Raw genomic sequence first — 12,031 nt, forward strand, 5'->3', positions numbered from 1 at the left:
TATAGCATGTGATAAATGTACCACTGTTCCATGCCACCTATCATCAACTGCCGCATGTTCTTCAAGATATTTTTCAACATATTTCCAAAACTCAGCATAGCGTTCAGGTCTACCTTTGTTTCAGATTTTTCTATATAGGTTATTACTATATTTAAAATAAATTATTTCAGAGATTTGGTGTTTATAGAAAGAGATATAAAAATCTTATTATACAGTACGGTAGATACTCCTTATATCTTGTGATCTAATGGTCAGAATTTTATAAAATTTTAAAATTAGATAGCTTTTAAAAAGATAAATACATTAAGCAAATAAAAAATTTTCTTAATTTTTTTTGCTGATATAATACAAAATCACATGACTTAAAATAAATTTGATTGGCTAATGCAATACCTAATGTTAATTAGAATTATACATAATTTTTTATATATAATTTATTATTCATTATAATTATTTAAAGTAATTTGATTAAGTAGTATATTATCAGGAACTTTTTTATGGGATTTATATTTTTTTTAGCAAGTTTTTCTGTGATTCCTTTTTGAGAAATAGACATAATATAAATTGTAATAAATAAAAACTACCAAAATTTTTTTTAAATTTTTTTTCAAAATTTGTTTAACAAAGCATGAGTAAGTTTATAAACTAAAATGATTTATTTGAATAAGCACTATCAAATGATTATTTTTTTTATGTTACACAAAAATCAGTTATTCTCAAATTTTTCCCATCATAATAAATTACTTGAACTTCAAACTTATGTAGCACTAGCAAAATTTATTATTTTTTAATCTAACCCGATAAGTTTAAAAGCTCTTGATATACTTTATTAAATTATCAGTTAGAATTTTAAAATATTATTTTTTGCTAATGTGACATCTTTTTGAAAATGGCACATTATGACTATAAAATTGGGTCAGTTATAGAGATACTGCACTGTAGTAAAATAAGTAAACAAAGGAATAATTTAATGAGTCAGTATTTTTTTACTATAAACTCTATATAAAACTTTTCTGGAATATTTGATCTCATTGGATCTTCAGTTATTTGTTTAATAGAGTAAATATTATATGAGCAGATAAATTTAGATCTATTGTAACCTATTGATACTTTTTAATCAACATATATTACCTAAATAATAGACTTAATAATTAAAATATAATTAAATAAATATAAGTAATTCGGTTTATTATTTTCTTTATTATCTTTTCTTTACATAAAAAATGGTATAATTTTTGTATAGTTCATTTTTAATTTTAAAAGACTTCTATGATTTTTTAAATGTACAGGTATAACTACCACAGTTACTACAACCTAACTTTAATATTTTAAACCAGAATGTAATTCTTCTTATCCAAGCGGTCATAAATATCATATAACAGTTGACAAATCTACAAAATGTTTTTGTTTTAAATGCTAAAACCCAGTTTAATACCATTCAAGCAATATTAAATGCTGTCAGTTCAGAATGCTTAATATACTCAGCAGACAACTTTGAATGCTATTTAGACCACTCAACGTACTCAGCAAATAATTTTAAATGCCATTAGATATGATTAGTAAATAATGCAGACAACCTTAAGGATTACATAAAAAATTCTGAATTGAATACAAACCTTAATGACCAATAATTCTCAAGCATTGTATGTTTTTTTCTGATCATATAATTAATTTTTGCCAAAATAACTAAGTGGATATTTTTATTTTTTTTTATATTTTAGAGAAACACAATCTACTACTTAAAAACTTGTATATATAGAACGTTAAAGAAAAAATATTTTTCCTTTCAAACCTATATCTGGCCAATTTCTCATCAACTGGTCTCAGATTACTTAAGTTAATCAGTTAGTATACTAATTTTAATTGTTTGTTTTTTTTGTGAAATTAATCCTTTGTTTATATTATTATATACTATAAAGGTATTGATATTAACAGGCTTTTAACCTTCAATAATCTACTAATGATTGAAAGCATTTTAATTTAAAAAGAATGATTGAGTAAGTTTTTTCACCTAAAAATAATTTAAACATCTTTTTTATAGATAATTTTTTTTAATTTCTTGTATGAATCTTAGCATAATTTTAAATTTAATTATATAATTTATATTAAATTAATATTAATAAAATTAATAAATAATTTTCTGTTAAAAAATGTTTTAATTAACCTGCATATAATACTTTATCTTTATTAGTTCCAAGTATAAAGAATATTTATGTTAATTATTAATAGTTTTCCTATATATGGTTAACAATAAATTTAGATTTTTTTATTGAATTTGAACTAGGACCTGCTTACTTATAAGATAGGTCACCTCCAGGTCTAAGGTAAAAATCATATATAAAATTCTTTGCAGATCCTACTATAAAAGGGAATTTTATATTACATTGTTATGATTTTTTTCCTTTTTAGCTAATTAACCAATAGAATTTAAAAAAAAAGTAAGGTAAAAACTATTAGTAAAGGGCCAATTTTTTACAGTGACCTTTATTATAAGTAAGCAGGTCATGTTGAGCCATAGAGTGGCTTCCTATTTTTTTGAGCTCTTTTAGAAAGCTAAACTTTATTTGACTTGCAAATAAGAAATTATAAACTCATATGTAAAGCTCTGACAAATCAGGTGACCTGACGGGTTGATCCAAAATATTCAGGTCAGGCCATCAAATTCATGACCTGACATGGGTTGGATCAGTGCTGGTCAGTACCCGACCTGACCGTTGACCTAATATATATATATTTGGGTCAAATAAATTAAAAAATGCTGAAACTATCAGTTTTGGCATTTTTACATGTAAAATCAAAAAGAAAAATGCCAGAACTAATGATTCTGGCATTTTTACATATAAAATCAAAAAAATGCCAAAACTATCAGTTTTGGCATTTTTATTTACATGTAAAATCAAAAAAAATACCAGAACTAATGATTCTGGCGTTTTTACATGTAAAATCAAAAAAAAATACCAGAACTAATGATTCTGGCATTTTTACATGTAAAATCAAAAAAAAAATGCTAAAACTATTAGTTTTGGTATTTTTACATGTAAAATCAAAAGGAAAAATGCCAAAACAAATAGTTTCAGCATTTTATATATAAAAACAACAAGTAAAAAATGTTACAAAACGTTTTTTTACAATATTTAATAATAAAACTTCAGGTAACCTGAGTTACCTAAAGTGACCTGAATACTTTTGGGTCAAATAGATCAGGTCAGATCAGAACGGTTTACTCAACCTAACTTGATCTGAAAAAAAATTTCAGTTTGGATTAACCAGGTAACTCAATCTGACCTGACCTATACAGAACTCTACTCATATGTAATGTTTTGATATGACTATGCTTTTCACATTAGATGTTATTGTACAATTTCAATCTGCTTTGAACAGTGTTCAGAATGTCAAGAAAATATTATCTTGAACAACTTGGTTTTAAAAATATGCATAGAAAAAAAAAAATTGTTAGTTTTTATACATGAGGTAATAACTGAAGTAATGGATGTTGATAATGATTTATTAAAAGTATCAGAAGTACTCTTTTATAATAATTATTGACCTTTTGAATTTTTACACAAATTATATTGAAAAGTTAGCAAATCCAATTTTCACATAATTTATTTCTATTATAAATTTGGCTTAGTAGTAATTATTCATCTCAATGAATTAATAAAGAAAAAGCAGAAAAAGGTATAATATAATAAGTTAAATATAGAGGTTCTGAGATATTTACCAGCTGGTACTTCTCTAGTCATAATAAAGGATAAAATTAAAAAAGCCAGAAAAATATATAACCTTTTTAGTATTATAGGTATATTTAGAATTCACTGGGTTCATTCATTTTCTATAGAACAGATCTCAACTTTTACAGAAAACGATATTAACTTTATAAAAATGAAAATGCCAAAATCTGAGTTGTTATAATTATGCTTGTTCTTTTTTTATATTTTTTTATACTTTCTTTATGTTTTTTTTGTATTTATATTCTATATGTTATATCTTTTCTTCAGTAATTATTTTTAGTTTATATGATTTTTTTTCTTATAATTAATAAGTAGGAACATAATAGATAGATAAATTTATAGTAAATGAAGGGATAGCAAACTTTGTATGTTAAACTTATGTATGTTTTAACCATTTTTTTTTGGCTAGTCAGCTAGCCAGCCAATTTACATAAAAGTACTTTTCATTTTTAAAATTCTTTTGTCTGGTGATTTTTAATAAATGCAATACTATATGAAGAGATTTGCTTTACTAATGCATGAAAAATAAATACATATCAGGACTTTGTTTATAATACATGATGTTTATTATACTAATATACATGATTATTTTTTCTTGACTGACTCTTCTATAATGTAAATTGTAGTTATAAAATGAAGCTTACCAAATGATTTTGCAAAATATAAATTTTTAAAACTTTGCTTTTAGCATTTTAAGATTAAATGATGATGAAGTTACATTAAATGATGTTGATAATGATAATCAGTGTTGGCCTTTTAGACTATTGAACTTTTAAACCATTGAACTATTAGACTACTGGATTTAATCTATTCTAATTCCATTAAAATTTGAACTATTGGACTATAGCTTTTATCCAACAGTTAGATTTATATATAATTTTAGCAATATATAATTTTTTTTTTTTTTTTTTTTTTCCGCAATGCATTTGATAGTTTATTAAACAGCAAAAAGAATCAGAAAATACATAAAGTAAAAAAAAACTAATCTAACTATCTAATATTATTAACTACTAAACCACTCGTCATGCTATAAACTGAAGCACTCTACGTGTGCATTGTCAGGTGAAATTTTTGCTCAAAGGGTATAGTTCATTTTAAAACGGCCATTCTTAGTATAAATGCCCCTCTTTCTTCACAAGGCATTCACAGGACCCACAGCAATATATAATTAATAATTATAAAATTTATAATATAATATATATATTAATATTTACTAGAATTTTTTATTAAATTTATTACAAACTATAGCAGCAGTACTTTTTTTTTTAATTGCGATTTACTAAAATAACATATAATTATTTTAATTTAAACTAATACTATAAATTTGACCAGAATTATAATATACAAAACTTCATTAGGTCCAAAGTCCAATAATCCATTACCAGAAATTAGACAAGATTCAATTCCAACTCTGATAATAATAATAAGTTGATGATTACAACAGTCATGACTTCATAAATCATTTTGGTAGAGATGTTTAGGATGGATTTCTTCAAATAAAATATATGCCAAAATATTTGAGCAAAAAATACATGCCAAAACTTTTAGGAAAATGATTTATTGCCCAGTATTTTACATATGACTTATTTTTTAATACTATATTACGACATATTTTACATATGATATCATGATAGGACTGGGAAAACTATATATAAAGATCACCAGAAAAAAATCAAAAAATCATATAAATGCGAACCATTTTATGATTGGTCAATTGGCTATTTATTCACATGTTTTCGCTCCAAAAACAAAAAAAAGAAAGATCTTCACTCAAATTTTCTTATTCTTGCGAACCAACACGTGACTTTTATTAATTATTTTTATGGTGACCTTTTTGAAAATTAAATATGAGTTCAAACTAAGAAAACTGGTGACCTTTATTAGTAGTTTTCCTGGTCCTATCATGACATATTAGACTATTAGTGTTCAAAAAATTTGTTAACAATGTTAACATACTTTATATCATGTATTTTAAAATATGATTCATTCCAAGATATTATGCAAGTATTTAATCAGATTATGCTTATATAGGACCTTACTTACTTATAAGATAAGTCACTTTTAAGCCTAAGATAAAAATTATATATAAAATTCTTAACAGATTCTATTATAAAAAGAAATTTTATGTTATATTGTTATAATTTTTTCCTTTTTAGCTAATTAACCAATAGAATTTAAGAAAAAAATAAGGTAAAAATCATTAGTAAAGAGTTAATTTTTATGATAATCTTTATTATATTAGTAAGTAGGATCCTACTTATATTGAAATTTCTATTTGAGTGTTCAGTTTTAAAGGACTTCTGATTGGGTGAATCAAGTCAATAGGTTTATTATTATTCATTATTTCTTCATCAAGACCAAAATTTATATCATTGAATATATTAATATCTTCAAATTTACCATCAATTTTTTCATCATCAAAAATAAAATCAATGTTAGATTATAACTTAATTGCCTCTAGTACTTTTAATCTTACTATTTCTTTGCATGTGAATTTATTATGAATTTACTTTATAGATTCATCATAATCAAAGTTAAAGTCTAAATTGGAATCAGAGTTGGAATTGTCAATAAATACCTTTGAAGGTATTTTATTATTCCAAAAATCTTCCTTCTCTGTAATTCCAATTAGGCAGTTATTTAAATTAGAATTATGAGTTAAAGTAGTCACTATACTTTTAGAGATTTCATTCATATAGCTCTAATGCCGATTACTAGCGATTATTATAAAATTAACAATTTATAATGTATTCAATTTGCAGATTAATAAGTTTTGAGATACTATAAGCACTATAAGTGATCTGCTAAATCATATGTCTGCCTATTAATGCTTCGATCCAGATGAAAATTTGAATATTTTCATATGACAATTATGGCTAAAAAAGATTATAATTTCAGATTTAAACAGATTATAATTTAAACTGACATTAAAGTATTATTATCCCAAAAATTTATACTAATTCTGGCCAAATTCATAGTGCTAGTGAAATTTAATGAAATTCAATCCAGATGAAAATCTGAATAAAACTGCTACAGATCGAAGCACTACAGTCAACTCTCTTTATAGTCACACATTTGGGACAGTCCATATTTGGTGATTATAAAGAGATGTGATTATATAAAAAATTTCTTATATTAGTATATCATAATTCTGGCCAAAAATTAACATAATTTTAGCCAAAATTATACTCAAAACTTTATTGTATAGTAACTCCGCCAATATTAATCACAGAGAGATGATCTTACTGCCATTCGATTCGTCTTGATGAGACGGGTCTAATGATATAAAATACATTGAAATCCAATCACTAAATCAATTTCCGAAATTAAAAAATATTAAATGGTTTTTAAGTAGTAACTCCGTCAATATTGATCACAGAGAGAGATGAGCTTACCACCATTCGATTCGTCTTGATGAGGCGATTCTAACGAGCTATTAATCATCTTTTTACAATCACTAGGTACTGAGATATTTAGCAAAATATTAAATGGCGCAGTAAACGTAAATCAAGAAATATAATAATGCCGATGCTTAACATTTTGTTGAATAACTCATCAGCCAGTGATCGCAAAAGGATAAAACTAAAAAGGATAAAACTAACTCTCTCCCGTTCTGCTCACTTGACAATATTTACGAAAAGATAAAAAATTTTTTCAGAGTTTTTTATTACTTTTTCTTTATAATTTCTTTATTTTAGATAACTACTACGACACTTTACAAATGGGTAAAGATAACAAAAAGAAAAATAACCAGTCTAACAAAGATACTACATCTAAACGTTCTGCCTCTAGCTCTCCAACTGGCAACGTTTCTGGTCAAGGTTCCTCTATGTCTGGCCCTTCGAACACTCCACCTTCGACCACCTCTACTAATAAACGTACCAGAGTCAGTGCTGACGACTCTGTCATGGATGTTGATAAACCTCTCACGCCTCCTGGGCCCTGTTGAGACAACTTCCGCTGAGATACCTTCTCAACCCGATACCTCCTCTCTCGATGCTTCGCAACACGCCCCTGCTAACAACAACGATAAAGGCAAAAGCCCTGAAATTACTCCCGCAGTCTCTTTCCCTGAACGTGCTGCCTCTCCGGACGCGTCCCAAGCTGCAGTACAATCTCAACCTACACTTTTCTACGCCTCGGCCTCTCCTAATGACGTCGATGGCTTTTGGAATCACTTCGCTTCAAACCGCGACGCGTGCGACGCGGTTGATTGGCAACTTTCCTTGTTCTCCTCTTATGGTAGTCGTGCCACGTGTAGTGGATCCAACGATTTGAAGAGGATCATCGTCCACTTCCGAAAAAAGGAAGATCTTGACAACGCCACAGCCTCCCCTATGGATTCTTTGTTTGGCTTGCATTTCCATGCATATGACCTCAGGCTATTAAGGCTGATGAACACGCGCGTACCCTGGTGGTTACCGATATCCCCCTTTTTCTAACTGACGCTCTTTTGCGTGGTACCTTTTCTCGTTACGGCAATATTACTCGTTGCCATACCCGTTTATCTAAACTTTATCGTACGGCATACATTACCTTTGAATCTACTGGTGCTTTACAGAACCTCAACTCTACTTGGGGCGTCCTTTGTGGAGGACATTGTTTGCGAATCTGCCCTGCTACTTTCTCTCCTGACCAACGCGCTGAAAGACGCGCTTATGTTGCTTTACTTGCCGGTCTTCCGCGTGGTACTATATCGGTCGATCTTGCTGAAATTGCCGATGAAATTTCCGCTAAATCTATCAACGTTCCCTTCTCTATGAATTCTTACAATCCCAAACCCTACGCCTATTGCCATTTTGCCTCTGAAACTGCTATGGAAAATGCTAAATCTATTTCATGTGCCCTTAAGAAAGTTGGCCTTACCTGGCATTCTCCGGATGAAGTCACTTCTTTTTGTCATCGATGTGGTCGCCCTAATTGTAACCCTGATCGATGTGGTTCTTCATCTAGACCTAATCGCCCTTCTCGCCCTTGGCAATCTAATGATAAATTACGTGCTTTATATAACAAGCATTTACCTCCTTCTCATCCTGCTAAACGACATAACCGTTTTGCCCGCCCTGATAACAATAATGATGGACAAAGCCGTACCAATGCTTCTCGCCATCGCTCTAAATCCAGACCTAATACCCGACAACAATCTCGTTCTCGCTCTCAACATCGCCCATGGAATCGCGACAATCTTAATAACAACAATAATAATCTACGTCGTCGTATTCCTGATGCAAATGAACTTGATTACTATATTGATGGCATGGATGTTACATACCCTGCTCCTCCTACTGTGCTTACTGATTGGAAATCTATTGGTGCTGCTCTTGAAAAAGTAGTTAAAGAATTAGCCCTTCTTACCACACAATTTGCTACCATGAACAGCCGCATCACTAATTTGGAATCTGCTATGGCTGCTCGTGCTCCTATTCCTGGCCCTTTTGTCACTAAACCTCCTTCCTACATCCCTTCCCTCTATGCAAGGATGGGATGATACAGTGAATCGAAATGATAATAATATCCTCGTTGATGTTAATTCTCCTCCTTTGCAATCAACAAGTGGTTTTTCCCCAATTCCTTTCATTTTGCTCCCATTCCACCTTCCAACGTCGCTCCTTCCTCCCCTATTGATATGGAACAGCGTCTCTCCTCTCTTTCCGATACTGTTGCCTCTTTGGCTGGCTCGATTAAAGAAGGAATCCAACAAAACAACCTCATCTTAGCTCGGCAACAAGGCCAAGCTAATCAATAATTGTTCTCTTTTTCCCCCTTCTTTATTACCGATTTATCAGTGTGTAATAATGATGGACAACAATAAACATAATTTTTCCCCTCACCCCTCTCCCCTTATCAAATTTGGTCAATTAAATGTTAATGGTTTATGTTCCCCAGTTCGACAACAACATTTGCTTAATTTTTTTCTTCACTCCTCTTTTGGTGCTTTATCTATTAATGATACGCGTCTTTCCTCTTCAACTGCTAAATTTATTTTTAAAAATGAACACTCCCAACATCACTTTAAGTCCTATTGGGCTTGTTCATCTTCTTCTTCTCGCCCTCATGATGGTGTTGGTATTTTGTTACGTAATCCCCTTCATAAACATGTTCAAACAATTGATCCTTGGAACGGTCGACTTCTTAAATTAGATTTGTTTTTTCATCAAACTAAAATTTCTATTATTTCTATATATTATCCCCCTTCTGGTTCTGTTCATCAATCTATTTGCAATGATCTTATTGCCAAACTTCTTTCTTGGCTCGATTATGCCCGAGCTAATAATTATTTTGTAGTTATTCTTGGCGATTTCAATGCTGATGTAATCGCTCATTCTAATTATTCACCTAATCATTTTAAGCTTCTTCGCTTGCTTTCTTCTCAGTTTTTTACCGATCATCAAGCTCTCACTCTCTACAAATGGTCCCGATCCTACCTTCTTTCATGATAATGGATCTTCGAGACTGGATTATATCTGGTCTTCACCTGGTTTTCCTGCTCCTGGTCTTTTTTCACAAGTGGTTACTTGCCCGGGTCTTCTTGATTGTCCTTTTACCGATCACAAAGTTCTTACAACTGTTTTTGACTTCAGTTCTTGCCTGGCTATCTTGGCTAAATCTCGTCTCAAACAAAAAAAAGAAATGCGTACTGTTTTCTCTTACGCTTCCACTTCAGTTGAACAATGGAATAATTTTACCACTGAAGTAAATGATTCTCTTGGAGTTTATTTAGATAGACAATATCACCCTAATTCTGATTTCTCCTCTCTTTCTTTTGATCGTATGTGGCATGCATTGAAAGCTGCCATAATTAGTGCTGCAATTGAAACTTTACCCTTTCAAAAAGTCTCCAATACACACCGACATTCGTACTCTCCTGAATTAACTAAACTTATTGCTATTAACAAGTTTTTAGATCGATTTTTATATCGCCTTACTACTCGTCGTTTTAATCGGCCTATTCAGATTGCGCAAATGACTGCCGCTTTGCCCTCCCATCTTGAAAATCTTGCATCCTTACTCCCTAATTACTCAGTTCCTACCTATTCTACAACCCCTGCATCTGTATTTAAATCGTTTTTACGATCACAGAAGAATTTAGTTTCTGCCTTTTTATCTACTAAATTCGCCCAACACCTTACGGACTCAGTGGAATATTATACCGCACTACGTGACGAACACTTTTTGAACTCGCTCGGCACCTTTATAGATTCTGCCTTATCAGTAGAAAAACGTTCAATTGTTCTTGACCGTGTTCTGGTCGTTTTGGACTCAACTCCTACTTTATTAACGGATCCTTCGGACATTAAACAAGCTGCTATTTCTCATTTCCAATCGATTGTTTCTCCTCCGTTGGTCCGCTATTCTTCCATCACTTCATTTCCCGCCCGATGGCAACAAGCTTACACTCCTCTTACAAATGTGTCTGCTTCATTATATGATCCTGTTTTGGCGCCTATTTCCCTACAAGAATGGTCTGCTGTGATTTCCTCCATGCCAAATAACAAAGCTTCCGGCCCTTCAAAAATTTCTTATGAGATGATTAAACACCTGTCCGGTGATGCCTTGGATTTCTTTCTTTTATTGGCCAATACCTGCCTTTCTCGCGGTGATATTCCTGCTGACTGGCGTGAAGCGGTAGTTTATCCCATTCCTAAACCCCATGACTTTGATGCTCAGCTCAAGAACACTCGACCTATTACTCTTTTGGAAACGGTTCGGAAATGTGTAGTCAAGGTCGTCACTAATCGTCTCTCCAACATCCTTGCTGATAGTAAAGTTCTTCAAGGAGGCAACTTTGCGGGTTTACCTGGTGGTTCCACTGATGTCCCTATCAAAATGCTTGATGCGATTATCCATCAACATAAACATGACTCTACTGATGATCAGGAACTATGGATCGTTTCTCAAGATATCTCTAAAGCTTTTGATTCTATGGATCTAAATATGCTTAAATTAGCTTTAGATAGGTTACATATCCCTGCACTTTTAGTGCGATTTATTTTAAATCTTTTTACACGACGAAATAATAAGATAATTACTTGTCATGGCGATACAGCTGCTTATCGAGTACGTGTTGGTATCGATCAAGGAGAAATCATTTCCCCTCTTCTTTGGGTGATTTATTTGGATCCCTTGCTTACTGTTTTAAATCGAGAAGCACGAGATCCTTTTGTTTTAAAATCTTCAGCCCTTTTAAATTATTCTCCACTTGAATTTGAACAACATTCCTTACCAATTTCACATTTAACGTTTATGGATGACTCTACACTTATTGCTTCTTCAAAATCTGGAATAGAAGACCGTCTTTC

Source organism: Rhizophagus irregularis, chromosome 17 (assembly GCF_026210795.1).
Source record: "Rhizophagus irregularis chromosome 17, complete sequence".
Taxonomy (NCBI): Eukaryota; Fungi; Glomeromycota; class Glomeromycetes; order Glomerales; family Glomeraceae; genus Rhizophagus; species Rhizophagus irregularis.